The sequence below is a fragment of the Talpa occidentalis genome, unplaced genomic scaffold (genome assembly GCF_014898055.3).
Source record: "Talpa occidentalis isolate TD23 unplaced genomic scaffold, MPIMG_talOcc4v2.1 talOcc4.9, whole genome shotgun sequence".
Lineage (NCBI taxonomy): Eukaryota > Metazoa > Chordata > Mammalia > Eulipotyphla > Talpidae > Talpa > Talpa occidentalis.
In genome coordinates this window covers 51,786,901-51,807,893 of record NW_023605305.1, presented here as the reverse complement: position 1 = coordinate 51,807,893, position 20,993 = coordinate 51,786,901, and the positions used below count along the sequence as shown (strand labels likewise).

General features: G+C 36.4%; 1 pseudogene; it reads right to left on the bottom strand.

Annotated features, from left to right (window-relative positions):
• Positions 1-6,038: 6,038 nt before the first annotated feature.
• On the bottom strand, positions 6,039-20,717 carry LOC119236784 (acidic leucine-rich nuclear phosphoprotein 32 family member B-like; annotated as a pseudogene).
• Between the last annotated feature and the right edge of the window lie 276 nt (positions 20,718-20,993).

Sequence of the window (20,993 nt, the reverse complement as noted above, 5' to 3'; positions counted from 1 at the left end):
AAAGAAATTTGCTTTTAAAATAATTTATTATTAAACAAGAATTAAAACAAATCTGCCTGTTATTTACAATATTTGTAAACACTAGATGGAGCTCTATTACTAATGCCAATACTAATACTAATATATAGCAAAATAAGTCAAATATGTAGCTCACTATATAGGAATAGTATGTATCTGTGTGAGTGTGTGTGTGTATGTACTTTTGAAAACATTCACAAACTTAGAAAGGAGCCTCTTCTACAAATATTTTGAAAGTCAAAATGCAAATATAGAACCTGGGTATGATGTAGCATTGTCAGTTAAGCACTACTGTTTGTTCAGGATTACATCAATGACAGTCGTAGGCATTTTCCTGCGTCACTCTTAACCTCCTCAGATTCCTGATTGCTTATATTTGAAAACAAAATAATAATAAAAAAAAGAATATACAAGTAGGAAAGAGTAACTTCTCTTTAAACCCTGGATCAGTACTTTTCAAAATCACCTGTGTAAATTTAAGACACTGCAGGAGCAATCAAGATATTTTGTAAAACATAGTAGTATATATAGTATATGCAAAGAAACATGTTAAATAGACAAAATGACTATGTATTTTGTTACTCAAAACTAATTTTGAACTAATCAAGGAATTCCAATTTTAACCTATGAACAATTCCAAAATGGAAAGTAAATGCCTCAAGTTTTTTTTAATATTTTTCATAGAAGAGTAGTCAATATTTCTTTTCCAGAGATGCTAAATAATTCTGAACAAAAAAAATCATCTCTATGATATTTTTCTTTAGGCTTTTCTCACGTATGCCTCATCCACTTAATTAAATAAAATAGTATTGGGTGTTTTTGTTGTAGATTCAACTTTGAGTAACTTACCAGGAAAAAAAAAAAAAAAAAACAATTTCCTTTGGTTGTCAACCAATATCTAACCTGCCTTTTTTAAAATCTTGTAAAATATTTTTTGCTAAATACCTCAGGGTGCAGAAAGAGACATTTTCCAACTATCTTTTCCTATACAGGCCATGTGACCAAATGATTTTCAAAATGAATATATGACACGTGGAACTTCTATGCTGTGCCCTCAAAGTAAATTTGTGTGTCTTATCCCTTTCCAGCTACTCCCCCCACCCCCAGCAATGTTTCCAGTGAAGATGTGCAGGCAAAGATACACAAGGATTCTGCTACAGTTGAAGCAGAATCCTTGAGTGGATGAAAATTGTATGCAACAGAAGGCACTGTAATCTTGATAACATGAATTTATCATACTTTGCTTGAATTGCTTTTGACCAGATAATAACCTCAGAGAAGTACAGTCTTCATTAAACCACTGTTATTTCAAGGTTTTTTTTATTGTAGTATCTTAATCAATATCCTAACTAGTCTATGTCCTCTGAAACAATTTCAATTTAATTTGGAACTGGAGAATATGTAAGAGAATCTTATGAATGCATCCTCTGAAGAATGCAAACTGAGAGAATGATACCCCATAAATGGCTGCTTTATGGATGATGGAGACTTAGCTCCTGACCAATGGATATTTACCAAACATCTCTCCCTACACTGATTGCAATGAATTTTCTGTTTGGATGCTGACTGGTCTTCCCCCATTCTGCACTACTTTCCCATAAATGTTGCTGACCACAAACCCTCAATAAATTTTCCTATAGCTTACTATAGGATGCATTTTCCCTACATTGCAATTTGTGTATAAACACAATTTTCTGGTGATTTGAACTTGTCTCAAATTACCTCTTTGTTTAGTTTGATATTCCTTTGTTTTAGAAATGCTTACAGAATAGGGCCTCCCTGGTGGTGCAAGGGGTTAAGACAAAACCTATGAAGCTATCTGCAACCACTGCAGCATAAGTTCGATTCCTGGCCTGGGAGGTGACCCACATGGCACAGCAGACCTTTCCTGACTCGCCTGCTGCTCCCCTCAGCAGTGTATTTCAGTCATTCTGCCTGTTCTGTCCCCACTGTGTCTCTGGTGAATCCTCTCTCCCCCCACACCTCTGGCCTGTACCCCAGTTCTTGTATGCATAAATAAATTAATCTTAAAAAAAAGAAATGCTTATAAAATAATTTGGTTCTATTTTGTGATGACATTTATTTCAAAATCAAATAAATCAGCATTGACTGATGGTTATTTACTAAGTCCATAGAAACATAGAATGGAAAAGGACCTCAGAGAGCATCCAATTTGACTCTGTTTATACAGGAAGAAAGCTTATTTTTTTAATGTTCTTTTTTAAGTATGGTCATTTTTCTATTAACAAATGAATTAGCGAAAAGTATTAGATATTAATAATATTCTGTTTTCCATTGAGACATTTAGAATTAACTTTGATAAATAAGGGGACAAAATATCAAACAATTTGGCTTCATATTTTCCATATTTAAAGAAGTTTCCAAAATTAGCATATTTGCCTGTATTATGATATACTAAGTCACTGAACCATTAAGAAACATTGTTTACAAATTATTTTCTGTAAACAATACTTACAATATTCCAAGAAGACTTTTAGCATTACTGATGACTTGCTACTAGTATAACTACTTTGATACAATCATGGCATTTACTATTACTAAAGTAGTCCACAGATGAGTCCCCAACACTTATAATAAAATCAAAAGTCCTAATCATGGCCTATAAAACTATATATGACACAGTGTCTGCTTTTCTTTCCTAACTTTTTTTAAAGATTTATTTATTTATGCATGCAAAAGCTGGGGTACAGGCCAGAGATGGAGGCGGTGAGAGGATTCACCAAAGACAGAGTGGGGAACAGAACAGGCAGACTGACTGAAATACACTGCTGAGGGGGGCAGTGGGCTAGACAGGAGAGGTCTGCTATGCTTGTATCAATTTTAAATTAGATGTCAGTTTCTCAGAGATAGCTCTATTCACAATTCTAAATACAGCAACATTCCCCTTCTGTCAAGTTATCACTTATTTTGTCTTTTTGACCTTACCCAGCAGTTACACAGACTGTCTCTTTTAGGTGTGTTTATTTGTTTATTTATATATTTTTTGTCTGCCTCTTTATCATGGAGTTTACTTTTTTCTAAAGAGTTGATTTTGTCTATTCCATTCACTGCTACATCAGCATGTAGAAAAATGCCTAGCCATATTATGCCTGTGGGCTAATGGGCCTTTTAGCCAACATTTGTTGAATAAGGAGGTCCTTTAACAAGTAGGTACTAAAGTGCATACTTTGAACTCGTCCATGTAATTTTCTCAAGAACTACATCAGGTGGTTAATGTTATTAAAATCAACTTCCTTTTTCCGGTGAAAAAAAATCCCTGTGTCCAAGAAGATGAATAAATGCCCAGAGCCACAATTTAGTAGAGTCTGAAGGCAAGATGGTCTGACTGCTAAATCTAGCTTTCTCTAGGATCCAATTTATGTGGAACTGTCTTGACAAAACTTTAGCCTGATTCAGTATGAAAGAGATAAAAAGAGAGTATATCTGCTTTTACATATTTGTAGGGATTTAGGGAAGATTTTGCTATAAATTTTATAATATGACAATGTCACTCAACTTAATTCTCTACTTAATATTATAGGCATGTCAATCATCTCCTCCTGTCAGCAAAATCACAATTACTAATTTGTGAAAATGTTTCAAGAGAGTTGAAGATGGAGGGAGGTGTAAGGCGGTTTTTTATTCTAATATTTATTATTTAGAACATTCTTCATATTTTGAGGATGAATTCCTGTCATTAATTATTCCCTGTCATGTTGCCTTGGTTACAATTACTCATAGTGACTGAAGCTGTCAGATACTGCAGGCAGAGCATGAAGAGTATTGGGTCAGATTAACTCTGAGCTACATAGAATGAAATTCTAGTCATCTTCCAAATGAAACTTTCCTCATTGTCTTAATTTTTTTTTAAGAAATATATAGCCTAAATAAAATATGTTTGGATAATTTCCTTATTAAAAAATATTCACTTCAAATTGGTGCAGCTTAATTTTACTAGAACATTTTGTCTTTTATACATAATCTCAGTCAACCACGTTTAGATACTTTGTGCTTTATATGTATTTATAGTGAACTTCAGTTAGTATATTCCTGCTTAGTAGGTAAATATTCAGAACACAAAAAATAGTAGACAAATATAGCACATAATTCCACAAATAAACTGGGTATGCAATGCTAACAAATTATACCTACCTGGAGAAGAAATGATTTTTTTTTTTTTTTGCTTTTTTTCCCTCTGTCAAGAATGTCAGCTACAAAGCATTTTAAAATCCCCAATGTTTATCAAAAAATGCGTTGCACACCCAGAAGGAAATAAAATTAAGGAAAGCCCATGATAACTCTGTTCATTTTTATGTATGTTGAAAAGTTTTCACTTTTATTTTCCCCCCTCAAGCCCTGAAGTACCAAAGAAATGAAAGATAGGAAGACTTACAACTATTAGGTTATCATCAATTACCAGCCTTTAAAAGGAATAATATTCTGTTCCCATTATTTTTGATAGAATTATTTTTTAAAAATATTTATTTATTTTATACAAAAGCCGGGGTACAGACCAGATACGCGGGAGGGTGAGAGGATTCACCAGAGAAAGAGCGGGGAACAGAACAGGAAGACTGGCGAAATACACTGCTGAGGGGAGCAGCAGGTGAGACAGGAGAGGTCTGCGGTGCCATGTGTGACCCTCGCTGGCTGGCCAGGATCGAACCTGCGCTACAGAGACTGCGGGCAGCTTCACAGCGTGGCGCTCAACCGCCTGCGCCACCAAGGGGGGCTCTTGATGGAATTATTTTTATAGCTAGAATGCATTTCTTTTTGTCCCACTACTCATCTCTCATTTAGTGATAATATTGCTGAAACCACCAACCTCATAAGGCAGTTATAAAAATGAAATAATCCTAATTACTGTGTTATACAAAATTCTGTTTCTCAGTAGGAATTGATGGTATATGTGTACTATAAGAATATTGTCTGGGGTCCTCCCCGGTGGCGCAGCATTTGAACGCTGGGCTGCAAAGCTGCCTGCAGCCTCTGCAGCACCGGTTCCATCCCCAGCTACGGGGTGAAGGTCCCACATGGCGTGCAGACCTCTCCTGCTGTCCACTGCTCCCCTCAGCAGTGTACTTTGTCAGTCTGCCTGTTCTGCTCCCTCCTCTGGCTCTGGTGAATTTTCTCACCCTCCCACACTTCTGACTGTACCCAGTGCTTGTATAAATAAATAAATCTTAAAAAAAAAAGAAGAATATTGTCTGGAAACATCCTTCATAAAATTTTAGATATCAAGGTAGACAGATTTTTTTGAGGTGCTATTTTAACATCACATAAAGCCCAATTGGGGTTCCCAGACAAAAATCACAAAGAAAGTACTATATAAGCATTATTATATGGATATCCAATTGTACAGACATGTGAAAATAAGAGAAACGATATTATAACTTCTTATTACAAGGACAGTAGCTGATTTCCTGGACAGAAAACTGCCTTGAGGCAGAATATTGATCTGCGTTTCCTTTTGATAGTCTGGTTGATAATGAGAACAGTCTTGTTCAAAGTTAATGCAACTTTTTTCTTAGAAATGTTTTATCCATTACCCAAAATATGTAGTCACTGATGAAAATTTTTTTTTTCAAAGTCAAGATTATGAAGAAAGTATTGAAAACGCCAGTGAAACAGGCTGAGGGAACTCATGGTACAACATGTTCTAGTGCATCCTTACTCTGAATGAAGTTACTGTCTGTCTCTGACTCTTGTAGAAACTTTGAGGATGAGAGCTAGTTATATAGAGTATCACTTTGCAAGGTAAGGTCAAGTCTCAGTTCTTTACCACTGGACATACCTTTCCAGCTGCTGCCTCAATCCTGGACATCACGATCTTTCTGTGTCTGACTCACCTCCCATTCTAAGCTGAAAACCTCTTTAGCATCTAGACTCTCTGCTTCTACTTTATGTGGTCAGCATAACCTGCTTTCCTGACTCTACCTACCATTCTTTCTGTTTCTCCAAACTTACGTTCTCATACCCACATAATATTTTTGCTACCTTTTCTTCGAACCTCAGCACCCTCATAACTTCAGAGTATAGTTATTTTGGTTGTGGACATGGAGGGCTCCTTTCCGTGTTTTCAAGACTCCCAAGGCTTCTTCCTTGTTCATTTCTCTGAAAAAAACAAACAAACAAACAAAAAACTCCACAACTAATCACCTATTTTTATTTTTACTTTTGCATTTTGTGCCAAACCATCTCATTTTTTTGTATCAATCATTATATACATCTTACTTCTCATTTTATGTAAAATTAAACTAAGATAAATTTAATTTCTAGATCTAAATCAGATAACTTGAACTTAACTACAGATCTTACACTGTCAAGTCAATAAGAATTACTGTGATACATGAGCATTTTTATCCTGAGTTTTCATATTCTGTTTTGAAAAGAATGCTTCATAAATTATTCTGATGGACAAATCATTCCCACAGATGATAGTGAAGATTCTTAATTTATTGTACTTTTTAATATCATTATCATTTTTTTAAAACGGTACTTGGTACCCATACTGAATTTGTTTGTCATATTTCTGCTGAATGAAGCCATTATCATATTATTGACCCCTTTCAAGGAGTATATGTGATTTAGCAACTCAATTTTTAAAATCTTTGTTCTTAGAATGAATACCCTAGAAAACAGCATGTCTTCTCTTCCCCCATCTAATAACATTTAAAATAGATTAATTTGCATTGTTTCTTCAAAGGATAAGGATCCTTTATGATAAAATTTGATTCATTTTTATCAAATAACTGTCTATGTTGCCAGAAACAAAAAAGAAATAAAATGCCACAAAGAATTCCTAAAAAAAATCCTGTCTAGTAGATAATATTTTCTCTTTAGCCATAGATGTTACCATATTGTTGGAAACAGACTTGGAGAAAATCAAGTGTAAATCTAGAGCTGTTTTACAAAGAAAAAATGATAAACTTTCCTTCATTATAAAAGGTGGTGCTCTGATCAGTACAGGAAAGAAGAAAGAACACTTCCTTATTCAGCAAACAAAATATGCAATTACTTTCAGCCTAATCCAACTTAAATGATATTTTTTCAAATAGTTTATTTTAACAGTGTTAAAAAAAGAGGAAATTGGTAGAACTTCTGTGTATGGCCAAGTAAGGAGGTTCCTTCCCAGAAAAGCAACTATAAATCTGAATAAAGCCGACAAAAATGGCTATTTCCCTGCTCCATAATTGAGCAAATATAATTTATGGAAAGTCTTCATGTTTGAAGAACATGGCTTCTAGATGCACACCTTTTAAAAAGTATATTTTCTCCCTACTGGGTTGTGATCAAGACAGAATGCCAAACTTATAGAAGTCTTGTGTTCTTGTCTTTAACTGAAGTGAAAAATGATGCCTAATCATTACAGGAAGTGTTCCGATCTGACTCAACTCACTGAACAGGGCTTTTACATATGACAGAATTGTTCTAGACTTCCTCCCTCAAGAGAAAGCATAGTATGCACATTCATTAAATGCTTCTTATTGTATCTGGATTAATTTTTGGACTGAGTGGCATTATCAATGTAGAAACTTGAGGAGATATGTGTTTTTTTTAAGGTAGACCAGGATTATTGAAGGAAACTGTTTAGCTGGTTTATCCTGGGTCCCTAGGCCGTGGAAGAGGTCAACATCCCAGTTTAGCCCCACCCTACTGAGTAGAATCCTATTGGTATGTAAACTTCTTTTTTTTTTTTTTTTTAAGATTTATTTATTTATGCTGGGGTACAGGCCAGAGATGGGGGGGGTCGGTGTGTGAGAAGATTCACCAGAGACAGAGTGGGGAACAGAACAGGCAGATTGACCGAAGTGAAGTACACTGCTGAGGGGAGCAGCGGGTGAGTCAGGAGAGATCTGCTGTGCCATGTGGGTTGCTCCCTGGCCAGCTGGGGGTTGAACTCATGGTGCAGAGGCCGTGGATTTCTTCATGGTGCACGCTCAACCCCTTGCGCCACCAGGGTGGCCCTGGTATGTAAACTTCTTAACTGCTATATGAGGGGGAAAAAAAAATCACAGATATGACCCCAGTCTTTGTTGTTTAATCAATGAGAACAAAAAGATACAATGATGAAAAACTGCATTTATCAAGTGGAAGCAAGCAAGAGATGATTGTTAGTAAGAGACAATTCTCCATGGTTGCTGATTTTCTGTGCAAGTAAAGTCCTAGTTGCTCTTTATTCTGTATGTTTGTTTAATGGTGATAAAGATATAATGTTTCTTATTAGAGTGAAATGAAGTCAAGCTTGTTCACCATTTAAAATCTTCATATGTTTCCAAAGCTCCTAAGAACATAGACAGGTGTCTTTCTGTACCTATCAATGTCATTCATGTGGTGGAAGAAGAAATGAAGCAAATATGCTGATGTTATCTTTTAGCCCAGGAATAATGAAAGCCTTTGTCTCTCACCCAGAAATCTTGTGTCTTCTACTAGGATTTATGAATATGTGATAGGCTAATTTGTTAACTTTTAAGTATTAGTACAAAATATCAGCCCCTTCACATTTACAAAACCCAGAGTAAGACTAATTCTCCTTGGGATCCTCTAAGATATATCTTCCTAGGCTATCCTAAAAAAAAACAAACAAAAAAAAAATCATGATTTAAAAGCTGCTGGGAAGTTATTGTGTTGAATTTGAAGGAGCACAGGTTTTGGAATCAGGGGAACTTGAAGATAAAACCTAGGTCTTCTGTTCGTAAAAGCACGATGACATCCGTAACATGCATATTGTGATGAATAAAAGTAAAATAATGGTATTAATCATAATTTTTTTATTTAGCACCTGGCATGTTAAAATCAATTGATGATTTTTTTCCTCTGAGAATTCTTAAAAATTTGGTAACTGCATTAGAACTCTTACACTTCATATAAAGGAGTACAAGTAAAAATATTTTAGTTTCCATATAAGTTGTAAACCTTAAAAAAGAAATTTAAAATGCAAAAACAAAAGTAGAAATTAAATAAAATACAATTTCATCAAACAGAACAAATAATTGTTAATGTATTTTCCTTTTTATATAGTTCTAAAAAGCAGATTTTAGAACACAAAGTATAAACAATTTAGTATCTTAAAGTAGGAACATCTTGATAGTGGTTGTGATTAGTTTATTTTCAAAAAAGAAAGTATATTAATGTCACCACCCAGAAAGTCTGGCTGCTGAATTTTTGTTAAATCTACCATAAATGAGACTTTCATAGAGACTTTTCTTTAGTCCAACCATCTGGACCCTTGCTGTATTTTGATTAAAAAACAAACAAACAAAAAAAAAAAAAAAAAACCCTTGAGACAAAATTATACAGTTAAATTCCAGCCCTCTACAGAGAGAAAACCAGAGATAAAATAATACATCTGAAGCCTAAAAAAATTCATTGTTGCATCAAAAAATTCCATTAATTATAGTAATTATCTATGATTGGAACTTTTAAAACATCTGCAGTAAAACAAGTGGCTAAGCTTAAACCCGCTCATTTCATATTTCAATCATTTAAATGTAACTATTGTTAAGGAATTAGTTAGAAGTCATTAAGAAAGTAACTTTCAAAAAAACAATTCTGGCATATGACAAAGACAAAATTGAAGGATTAATAAAAGAACATGTGCCCAAACATTATGATCTCAATCATTACATATAAATTAGTATTAAAGTGAAGAAAATCTCTTTGAAAATTGACTTCAATTATTCTTCTTTATTTAGAAATTAAGATCATTTATTCTATTCACTAATTAAAATCTATAATAATGTGATTGTGATGAATTCTTATTCAATGAAGACAAAGACCATTTGTTCATTTAACAACCATTATTTTTTTGTTCAGGTATGTACCTGACCGTTAGGTTGTCATTATAGGTACAGAGACAATGTGGCAAAGCTCCCATTTCTAATGACCCATGTGAATCATGATTTTAGTGTCTAAAATTAGAAATCCCTGCAAAAGGAGAATGCAGATTGTTGAAAATATTTCATCAAAAGGTAACAAAGTTTTTTGTGAAATTGCAAAATCATAATAAAAACAGTTGAAACTTTTCAAACATATTATTAAATTAAAAGAATATAGAAAACCAAAATTTGTATAATAAAGACTATTAAACTAGGAAGAGTATTTTTTATGGTTAATACTTACACTTTTTTATTTCCAAATTTTCAGTAATTGATAAGTATTGTACAATTTAAGTAGTTTTCAAAGGAAAAAGTCATATATTCCTTATATCCTATCTCCTCATATCCTTATCTTATTGAATAATGTTTAAGTATTGTTAAGGCAAAGACTCAAATAAGTTGGCCTGGGTTTTGGTCTTAATCAAAGCATTATTCAGCTGTTTTATCCTGAGCATAAGGTTTTGGGCACATTTTCCTTTACTTGTATACTGATTGATTTTTCCTCCCTAACAAAATGTTATTCTTGAAATAGCTAAGAGTCACGTAGTGTCAAGCTCTTTTTAAAACAACGTGCATCTCTCTGTGTGTGTACAACATTATTTATTTAAATTACTGATATAAGAAGGAGTTTACTGTAACAAGTGAGATAAAAGTTAAAATTCTTGTCTTTAACTTATGCTTTCATAAAATATTTAATACTTTAAATTATTACTGTTCTGAAATAAGTTTTCCTTGATTGATTAAGTTACCCATTGAGAGAACTATTGATAGAGGGACTACCACATCTAAAAACTGTTTGAGATGCTGAAGATACAAAAGTGAAAAAAAACTACTCCCTTACTCCTTACTCTCTCCCAAAATTCAGTGCTTTGACCAAGCTTTTATTTAAATAGTCAAAGAAGGGCCTCCCCAGTGGCGCAGGGGTTGAGCACTGGGTTGCAAAGCACCGGTTCCATCCCTGGCTGCTCCCCGGCCACCTGAGGAGGGTCCCGCATGGCGCGCAGACTTCTCCTGCCACCCTCTGCTCCCCTCAGCAGTGTACTTTGGTCCTTCTGCCTGCTCTGCTCCCCGCTCTGGCTCTGGTGAATTCTCTCACCCTCCCAAGCTTCTGACTGTACCCAGTGCTTGTATAAATAAATAAATCTTCAAATAAAATAATAAATAAATATTCAAAGAAAAAAATCTCTTTATATATATATATATATATATATGTAAACCATTGAGCATAGTTTTAATGATTGTTGTGGAAAAGTAAAGCAGAATCTAGAAAAAGAAGTGGAAGTATAATTATAATTATATATTATAGAGTAATATCAAATAAAGCCTCATTAAATAAACGACCTTTCCAAGTGGTAGAAGTTACAGAAAATAAGGGCCCAAGGCAGAAGTGTCCCCTGCAGTTTCTTAAAAAACTCAGCTTTGTTCATGTATCTATTGAGCATTATGAGTAGTAACAGGAGATAAGGTCAGAAGGGTAATGAAGTATTGAGCTTTGGGAGAAAATTGTAGAGTCTTGCTAGAGATGTTGCTTTATACTCTGAATGATATGGGAACTACTGGCAAGTTTTAAACAGAAGAGTGATATTAACTGACTATAATTTTAACCAACTAACTTGTGCCACAGGGAACCCTTTAGGAGAATACTACAGTAAATCAGGACCAGGTGAAAAATAATGGTGACTTAGACTAGGATGTAAAAGTGGATGAAGAAAATAGGTTGATTTGGAACTGTATTTTGAAGTATTCATCTCAAATAAAAAACAGTTATTTCACCAACAAAATGGGTTTATAAGGAAACAAAATGACAATTGGAAACCTGCTGTCCCACAGGAAAATACATGCACTTCCTGGGATCCAAACTAGCACCCCTCTATATAACCATTAGAGGGATTATTACTGCACAAGGAGACACCTCCTTGTCCTTCTGCTAAGGCAAGAAGCCATATCACTTCCCCACTGAAGATGCAAGGCATGGGGATCCTCTAATTCACTTATTGCACATGTATGGGAACTATCTTCCAGTCTTCTGACCTCACTTAAATAGGGTTTCTGTGTACACATTTTTTTAAAGATTTATTTATTTATGCATACAAGAACTGGGGTACAGGCCAAAGGTGTGGTGGGTGAGAAGATTACCAGAGACAGAGTGGAGAACAGAGAAGGCAGACAGACTGAAATACACTGCTGAGGGGAGCAGTGGGCGAGTCAGGAGGGGTCTGCTATGCCATGTGGGTCACCTCCATGTCTGGGGATCAAACTCATGCTGCAGTGGCTGTGTATAGCTTCATAGGTTGTATCTTAACACCTTGCGCCACCAGGGAGGCCCTCTGTGTATTAATTTTCACAGTTCTCTCCTTTTATCAAGATCTTTCTTTGAAAGCATTGCTGATCAAGAATTAGGTTCATTATGGATCAAATAGTTTTTATGTCTCTTGGTGCCAGGAATGTGCCAGGAAAGATCTTTCCTTGGTGCCATGTCCCATGTTGGGGAGAAAATGTACACATTGGTACCTGATTGAAAATGCTTATATTTTGGACATGTGGAACAAATAAGATAGTCATTTCTTGTGGTCCTGTTAATGTTTCCCCGCCAATGTTGATCCCAAATGCTATCATTTTGTCAATGGATGAATAGTTGAATGCAAATACAATGGTGAAGAGTGGACATATTAGAGACTCTGGTAGGACTGGGTTGTATTTGATCCAAACTAGAACTTTATCTTCTTGTCATACCAACAATTGTTGCATTTAGAATCTCATTTTCTCTGGGTCCAATTGTTGGGCTTCTCTCATCTGTTCTCCTAAGTTATCATTTGGAGAAATGACCCTTAGGACCATGGGCAAAGTTTGCATGCTGTTGGTTCTTTTCAGACCAGGTTTCCTCATAGAACAAGGTGATTTTCTTTTATCTTCCAGAGAGTCCATTTTTTTTTAAATTTTTTTTAAACTTTTTTTTTTTTTTAATAGAGGCATGTTATTTATTTATTTATTTGTTTGTCTGTTTGTTTGTTTATACATGCACTGAGTACAGTCAGAAGCGCGGGAGGGTGAGAGAATTCACCGGAGCCAGAGCTGGGAGCAGAGCAGGCAGAAGGACCGAAGTACACTGCTGAGGGGAGCAGCGGGCGGCAGGAGAGGTCTGTGCACCATGTGGGACCCTCCTCAGGTGGCCGGGGAGCAGCCGGGGATTGAACCGGTGCCGCAGAGGCCGCGGGGCAGCTTCACAACCCAGCACTCAACCGCTGCACCACCGGGGAGACCCCCAGAGAGTCCATTTTTGAGTGCTTGCCATCTTTTTTTTTTTTTAAGATTTTTATTTACTTATATATACAGGAACTGGGGTACAGACCAGAGGTGAGGGGGTGAGAGGATTCACCAGAGACAGGGTGGGGAACAGAACAGGCAGACTGACTGAAATACACTGCTGAGGGGAGCAGTGAGTGAGTCAGGAGAGGTCTGCTGCACCATGTGGGTAGCTCCCTGGCCAGGGATCCAACTCGTGGTGCAGTGGCTGTGGACAGCTTCATAGGTTGCGTCTTAACCCCTTGTGCTAGCAGGGAGGCCCTAGAATGCCTTGCAATCTTAATGATAGCTAAGGCAGCAGGAAAAATTACAGCACCTGCCAATTCCTGAACATAATCATTTTTAATTTTATCTTCACTGGAAGTATGGAAACTAAGCTTCTTTCGCAAAATTCTAAAATCATGAGACACATGGAAAACAATTATTTTCTGCATGAATATTAGCAGTTTTGTCCTTGGGAAGGGTACAGGCCCATGTGATCATGATAATTTGGTTTGCCCACAATAGTCAAAAACAAAGACGTTGCTTCAACTCCCTCAGAGGGTGTTGACAATGCATATCCAGCTATTTTCCACTTTCAGCTTTCAATACAAACCATTATTGAACCATGGGAAGTTATCATGAACCAAATGAGTTTGTTGAAGATTGTCATGAGGGTTTAAGAGGTGATCCATCAATGTCAAGCACTTATGAACAATCATGTTTGTAATATTGGGGAGGAGGGAAGTAAGGTTAAGGTGATTGCAGCATGAAAGGCTTATATGGAAGGTAGTTAGAAAAAGTATATCCTCAGAGCTTTTACCTGAAAGGGCAGTGGCAGCATTGACTCTAAAGCAAGGAAGGTATCCTTTGCCAGGGAGTCAATTGCTGGCTATAATACCATGTAGACTGTGTTGATCCTCATGTTTCTGGGTAAATAATTCAAAACAGGAAGGAGAACTAATAATTAGGATATTCAAGGATAAATGGACTTATTAAACTCTTTTTAAGATCCCAAAGCCCATGTGAGCCTATCCTTCCTATGGAATTTTTTCAGGATAGTTGTTTTTTAATAAAGGGTTTTCCCAACATCTGTAGAGAGGTAGCTGATTCAATTGTGATAAATGATCAGTGTCTCCTGAATCACCTCCAGTACTGTCAAAGTCATAGAAAGAAAAAAAAAATAAAGATTTATTTAATTCAGTTGGCTGGCTATTTTGATTGTTACTGTCAAATTCTACAATTATTTCCCCCTTTGGAAAGAGGTTGATCGCTACATGATAGTTTTCTAAGAAATCTTACCCTGATGAATGAACAAGGTTAGGGGTGGAAGAACTAAGTGCAAAACAATAGGTATCTCGCACAGGGCTTGAACAAAAAGGAATAGGTTCAGCATCAGCAACCTTTTGAGGTTTATTAGAAACCCCCACTATCTGAATTGTTTTGATATCCCCAGGCAAGGGCTGTTTTATAGCACTGGAGCTGAACTCTGAGTGTGGCTCCAGTGCCAGTAAGGACACAGAGAGATTCATTCCCATCTGGAAAGTTGTGTCTCTAAACCAATTAAAAGGAATGATTGGGAAAAAATCCTGTAATTTCTTGTAGTTATATCATTGGAAATCAGGAAGACATCAGAAATGCTTAAGTTTGTGACAATCTTTTTTCCGGTACCCAGGCTCTTTATAGTAATAACAGAAATGATGTGGTTTCTCATCTGTTTAAGCTTTGTTTGGTGGAGTTGACAATTAAGGGCTTTTACAAACCTTTTAGGTACTTCATCTAAGGTGAAAGCTAGCCAATTTGCCACATTAACTCTATTTGTATTGGGCATAGTTTCATTCCACTCTGGTTATTTTTGACTAACAGAAAAAATGTCTTGGTTCAGCTTGTAACAAAAAGACTTGAAGGCTGAGTAGAGCTAGCATCAGAAGGCAGATCTTTTTTTTTTTTTTTTAAAAAACAATTTGAAGTCAATTATAATAATCATGAACAGTTTCATCCAGCTTTTTGGTACAAGTGTGAATTTTTTACTTATCAATACTCAAGAACAGGAAAAGCTGCTGGACAAGTTTAATAAAATTTATCAGTGAGTTTCCAAGCCTCCTGTTAAAAGTTAGGAGTTTGCCAACATCTTTATCACCTCTGTAGGCAAAAGAGGTGAGGGAGTGGAAAGAGGCTTCAGAAGTTAATTTCCCTCTCAAATGTTTGTTGATCTAAGTTTTATAGCTTCATTTTGCAGAAAAAGCAACTTTAGCCTTTTGGTAATGTTTGGCGGCATGTATCAATCAAGAAAGGCTTTCCATTCATTCAGCAATTTCAGAGCCATGACTGTCCAATTTGATTTTTTAAAAAGATTTATTTACTTATTTACTTACACATTGAAGAACTGGGGTATAGGCCAGAGGTGTGGAGAGTGAGAGCATTCACCAGAGACAGAGTGGGGAACAGAACAGGAAGACCTACAGAAATACAGTGCTGAGAGTAGCAGTGGGCAAGACAGGAGAGGTCTGCTGCGCCATATGTGAGTTAGCTCCCTTTCTGGGGATCAAACTCAGTCTCAGTCTCACTGAGACTTAATATCTAGGCCACCAGGGAGGCCCCCTGTCCAATTTGATTTTAAGATAAATAAGTTTGTAAAGGTCTACAGTCTCCTGTAAAGGCCACTTATGTTCGTAATTACCTATGATTAAATTCGACCCCTTTAGATAGAAACTCACATGGGGGAAGATTGTGGTTCTGATACAATAAGCCAATAAGGGTAGAAGGAGAAATACCATTTTTATTATATTATTAAAGCTATAAATTCCTAAACAGTCAGTTCCTTTTAGCAAGCTCCACATCTCCAGACAGGAATTAGAGTCAATTCCTGGAGCCCTTACACCCAAATACCATGATTTTCCAAGCAGGAAACAGCATGTATTCAAGCTGACTAGGAGCTAATCCAATCTCACAAACATGGTACAACCCCAAGTAGGATTCCTGCTTCCACAGGATCTAGCAAAATGCCAGTTCTGCAAGGTAAGAGTAGCATGACCTCAAAGGAGCAGATCAAAGGCTGACAAGTTCCGAAATCAAGGACAGCCTGATTTTCAGATTGGAATAAACGAAAGGACCAGTTACCTCCATAGAAAACACGCCTTAGACAAAAGAAAAATTTTCTAAGTAAGTCTTGGAAAATTCAGACACCACAAGGGGGATCTCAAATCCAGGAGATGACTCACCCTAAGACTCCAAGGTCACTGAGAAAGTAATGAGCTCAATGGACTGTTTGGGTGTCGAGTATTAACCTCAAAAACAAAGCAATCTATTATTTCACCAACAAAATGAATTAATTAGAAAACAACAAAAAAATAATTTGGAAAGTACAGTCTTACTAGAAGACGTGTACTTCCTCTGAATCAAAGGCATTATGCCTTTGTATAATGCTTAGAGGAACCACTACTCCAGACAGACACCTCCACCCTTCAGTTGGGAGGCAGATGTGGAAGGGAAGAAGAAATATATTTCCCTGCTAGAGAGACAAAGCATTTGGATCCTGAAGTTTGTTCATTGTTCATGATTGGGAACTCTCTTCTAGTCTCCTGACCTCATTTAGATTAGGTTTCTATATGTTAATATCCACAGAGATGAAGACTTTGTATGTGTTGAGAGAAAAAGTCAAGAACTGCTCCACAGGTTTTGCCCTGTGCAAGTGGAAGGAAGCAAGGGGAGAGTATGAGAAGAATAAGTTTCAGATATATCTTTTAACCAACACTTTACAAAAACAATGCTAAATTGAATAAAAAATTGTGCTTCTCCTTCCATGCTTCATGCGTCTTGTTGGGACTAACAGTCAAAGTTCCTGAATCAATAATTGTTTTGATTATACCGATCCAGAAACACAATGTATAAAAACATATTCCTGTGCAATTTCTCTGTAATCTGTTCCTCCTGCCCCATCAAGTGTGACAGTGTATTATTATATATTGACAGAAAACATCAATATGGATGATGTTAGACAGTGGGAGGAAAGCATTTTTGTGTGCTGGTTTTGTCTTCATAATAACAGCATTGATCTGTATTTCAACTTACCCGCTGTCAGCAGCTCACAGTTAATTTGCCCATATCTACATTGGTATGAGCTGTAATATGGTGAATGTCAGAGGGGATCTTCAATTCATGGGAACGGCTCTGCAGCCTAATGATTTTTGTCAATTGTGAATTAATTATTAATCTGATTTGTCCTTCTTTGTTCAAATCTCTTCAAATGTTAGTAAATCAGGGTCTGCTCAAACTTTTAGAATTGGCTTGATAACATGCTGTGGACTTCTAGTGAGTCCTGGACCTGGGACGGTGAGGGAAATCAGACATGGGGACTCTCATGTCTAGCATGCAGTAAATCTTTATTGTCTTAGTGCTCATTATATACTATTTTAATTGCAGCAGGTGTAACATCAAAGCATACCATATAATGATGACACATATGAATGATTAGTCTATTTTCTTACTATTATCTATTTACTTCTGACAGTAGGGTACCAGGTGGTTAGTTCTCACGCACATAAACTTATCGCCCCCTAGCTAGAGCTTGGAAGTCCGCTCATTATTTTTGTTATTCTCAGACTGTGGAAATGTAGAGGCCTGACTCCATGCAAGTCACTTTCCGGGCTCTCAACACCAGGTCCTGTCACTCAGAGGTTTTCCTCCGAGAGGCATGTGTTTTCACATGCCTTAGGGACTCAGGTCAAGGCCCTTCTGCTCACTGCGCGGGGTCCCTCCCAACAATATGCAGACATTTTTGGGCTACTAACTTACTTCTAGTCTGATTAAATAAACCATTCAGGTACTTATATAGCCTTGGAGTTACCATTTTCTCAATTTTACAATGATTTACTCAAAATAAATTGCTTAGTGATTTTCATATTTTACACTTTGACACGTATTTTTCTTAAATGTTAAGGTTTTATTTATAAAGCTTCTCTGTTGATCAGAAAGTAAAAATGTTTTTACAATATCAATATAACTGGTAGTAACAGAGGGTTGAATATCCAAGCACAGCTATCCACACTACAGCAAGAGTCTTACTGTAAATCTAACAACGCTTACAGTTAGATTGGGGTGAAGTCCCCAAGCTTGATGGTGGATTTCCTAAAGTTATTAAATGGAAGAAGGCAGAATATCACAGTAACTGTACTTTGCCTCTTTAGGTGGGTAAGTGGGGTTCTTGGCATTTGTATCATAGCTACTTTTTTTGTAAAAGGCTATCAAATCCATATAAAAGAATCCAACCAATACCACACTTTTTTTTTTTTGATGTTTATTTGGATCTTGTGCATCTTCTCCTTTATCATTTGCTTCTGTTTTCCTCTTTTCATCCTCATCCTGGTAGTCCTCTTCTTGATTAACATATCTGTCTTGTCCAAATTCTTCTTCCTTCCCCACTGTCTTCCTCATCTTCTTCATCTCCATCCTCTTCTTGATCAAACTCTTGTTCCTCACCATTTTCATTTTCTTCATCCTCTTTATTTTCTCCACTTCATCCTCCTCCGCATCATCTACACCATTCACCTTGGTACATGAGTCAGGGGCTTCCCATTTCCCTCTTAGTGTAGCCATCCAGGTAGGTCAGCTGAGACAGGAGGTTGGACATCCTCTCTCTCAGTCATCCAGGCCACTAATCTCACAGTTAAACAGATGCAGTCTTTTCAGAAGTGTCAAAGATTCCACGGTGCTGCTATCTTTCAGTTTATTTCCACTAAAGTTTAGATATGTGAAATTTGGAAGTTTTTCTGATAGCATGTCTAGAACTTCAAAGATTCTATAGTCACTGAGCTTAAGCTTTCTCCTTTGTCATTTGATTTCCAATTGTCCAGAACAAATTACTAAACAGGGAAGGGCTCCGATTGCAAAGCTCCTGGTGGATCTTCCTCTTCTTGTCCATGAATCTCTTCTTCCCCTTCTGCAAACTTAATTTTTCACATGGAGGGAGAGGCGGGAAAGGCAGCTAGCTCTACATAATGAAGGCCATCGGATGGGGTCTGCTCACAGCAGCATCTTTTGGCCCCAGAGTGCAGGTGGAGCTTCCTAAGCCAAATTACTCACTAGACTGGAGAGATCCACGGAGCAGGAAGGGAGGTGGAGTACAGTGTGGGCCCTACCTGAGCCACACAAACACATTGTGCTTAAAATCCAGCCTGTTTAACCTACAGTATTCTTCCTCTAACAATTATGAAGTTTTCATTTTATTCTGAGTTCACCAAATCATGATAAACCTAAGGAGGGGACTTTGGCACTTGAACCTCCTCAATTAACACTTTAAAAGTTAGGCAAAAGCTTACAAATAGCATGAAGACCCTAATCTGTGTTACTGAATTAAATACATCTGCTTTGTAGGCTAATAGGGAGCATTTATCAAGATAATGTGTTTCGAAAATCTTAGTTTCTTTAGAACAACAACAACAAAAAGACAACAGGCCCCAAATAGAATCATTTATGCTAAGCCCACATCATTAAATACTTAATTATAGTTTCCACTCTCCTAGAAACAGAATCATAAACCAGTCAATTGGGAATCACCTGCACAACACTAGTTATGGAATCTTCCTGATAGACCACTATCATCCCCTAAAGTAATCTTGCCATAAGCAATCTGCTTGTTTTGCCTAGTATAACTTCCTTGTTCCTGCTCCTTCAGCCCATATAAGTCTTTCATTTGATAAAGCTCCTTTCTATATGCTAGATTGGATACAGGCTGATTCATGAATCATTGAATAAAGCCAATAATATTCTTAACATTTACTTAGTTGAATTTTGTTTTCAAACACTGCCAATTGCTTTGTCATTGTACCTATTATGGTTAGAATGGCAGACAGAATGTATGCCCTTTGAATCAAGTTATTTTCATTTAGAGATTATTATGGGCATGATTTCCCATTTACACGCAGCAAGTAAGATATTTTGATCTATTTAGTAGGGGTTTAGTCAAATTATTAACCAAATTGGTGGAGACTTAAATTCATTCACACACAAGTTGTTTTATTAAAATCACGATTGCACTAATTACCTGATCTGTTCATCTTATGTAGGCAGAACCTATAAGGAAAGCATGCATTAAAATAAATTACATTTTCCAGTTAAAAGCTGAGAATCTTTATATGCTGCTGGGTTAGGATACTTCATTTTTTCATAGTGTGTTGGCTGAATCTGAAAACAGCTAGGAATCTAGAGGGCTGAGAGAACCATTTAAAATTCCACCTCAGCTAAAGTATGAAGTGGGCTTGCAGAGGTTGTTCAAAACAGCCTGGCTTTCCAGTTCATACACATGAGTGTGACAAGCAGAAAATGAGACACCTGGCAGCTACAAGTGTTTGGGTTTTATGTTTTCAGATACATGGCCAAGATTACTTTGTGAGTGCCAAATTGCTACCTTAATTTAAAAGCAGAGAAACACATTAGATTTTTACCACCTCGAAAATCATGTTATATCTTTGCTTAAGAACATCTTCATTAGCAGAGACAGGAAAAACAAATTATTTCTTTTGAAAATTACCTTCCATCCATTTGGTAGGATTTGGTCTTTAAGAAATATTTGGCAATGCTACTAAAACTGTAAGAAGAGTTTCTGGGTTTTTGAAATGTCAGTTTTATTGATGGAAGCCTATTAGGGTAAAGAGAATATGACTTGTGGTGGGGTGATTGAAAATATTACTATATTTGTTTTATTTTATGCAAGGTTTTGTATGTCTTTGCTAGAAGATACATTCCTTAGATTTAACACAGGATAGAAAAGAAAATCCTTATGAAATCCTTAAGATAGATTCAAACTGTGTATGAGTA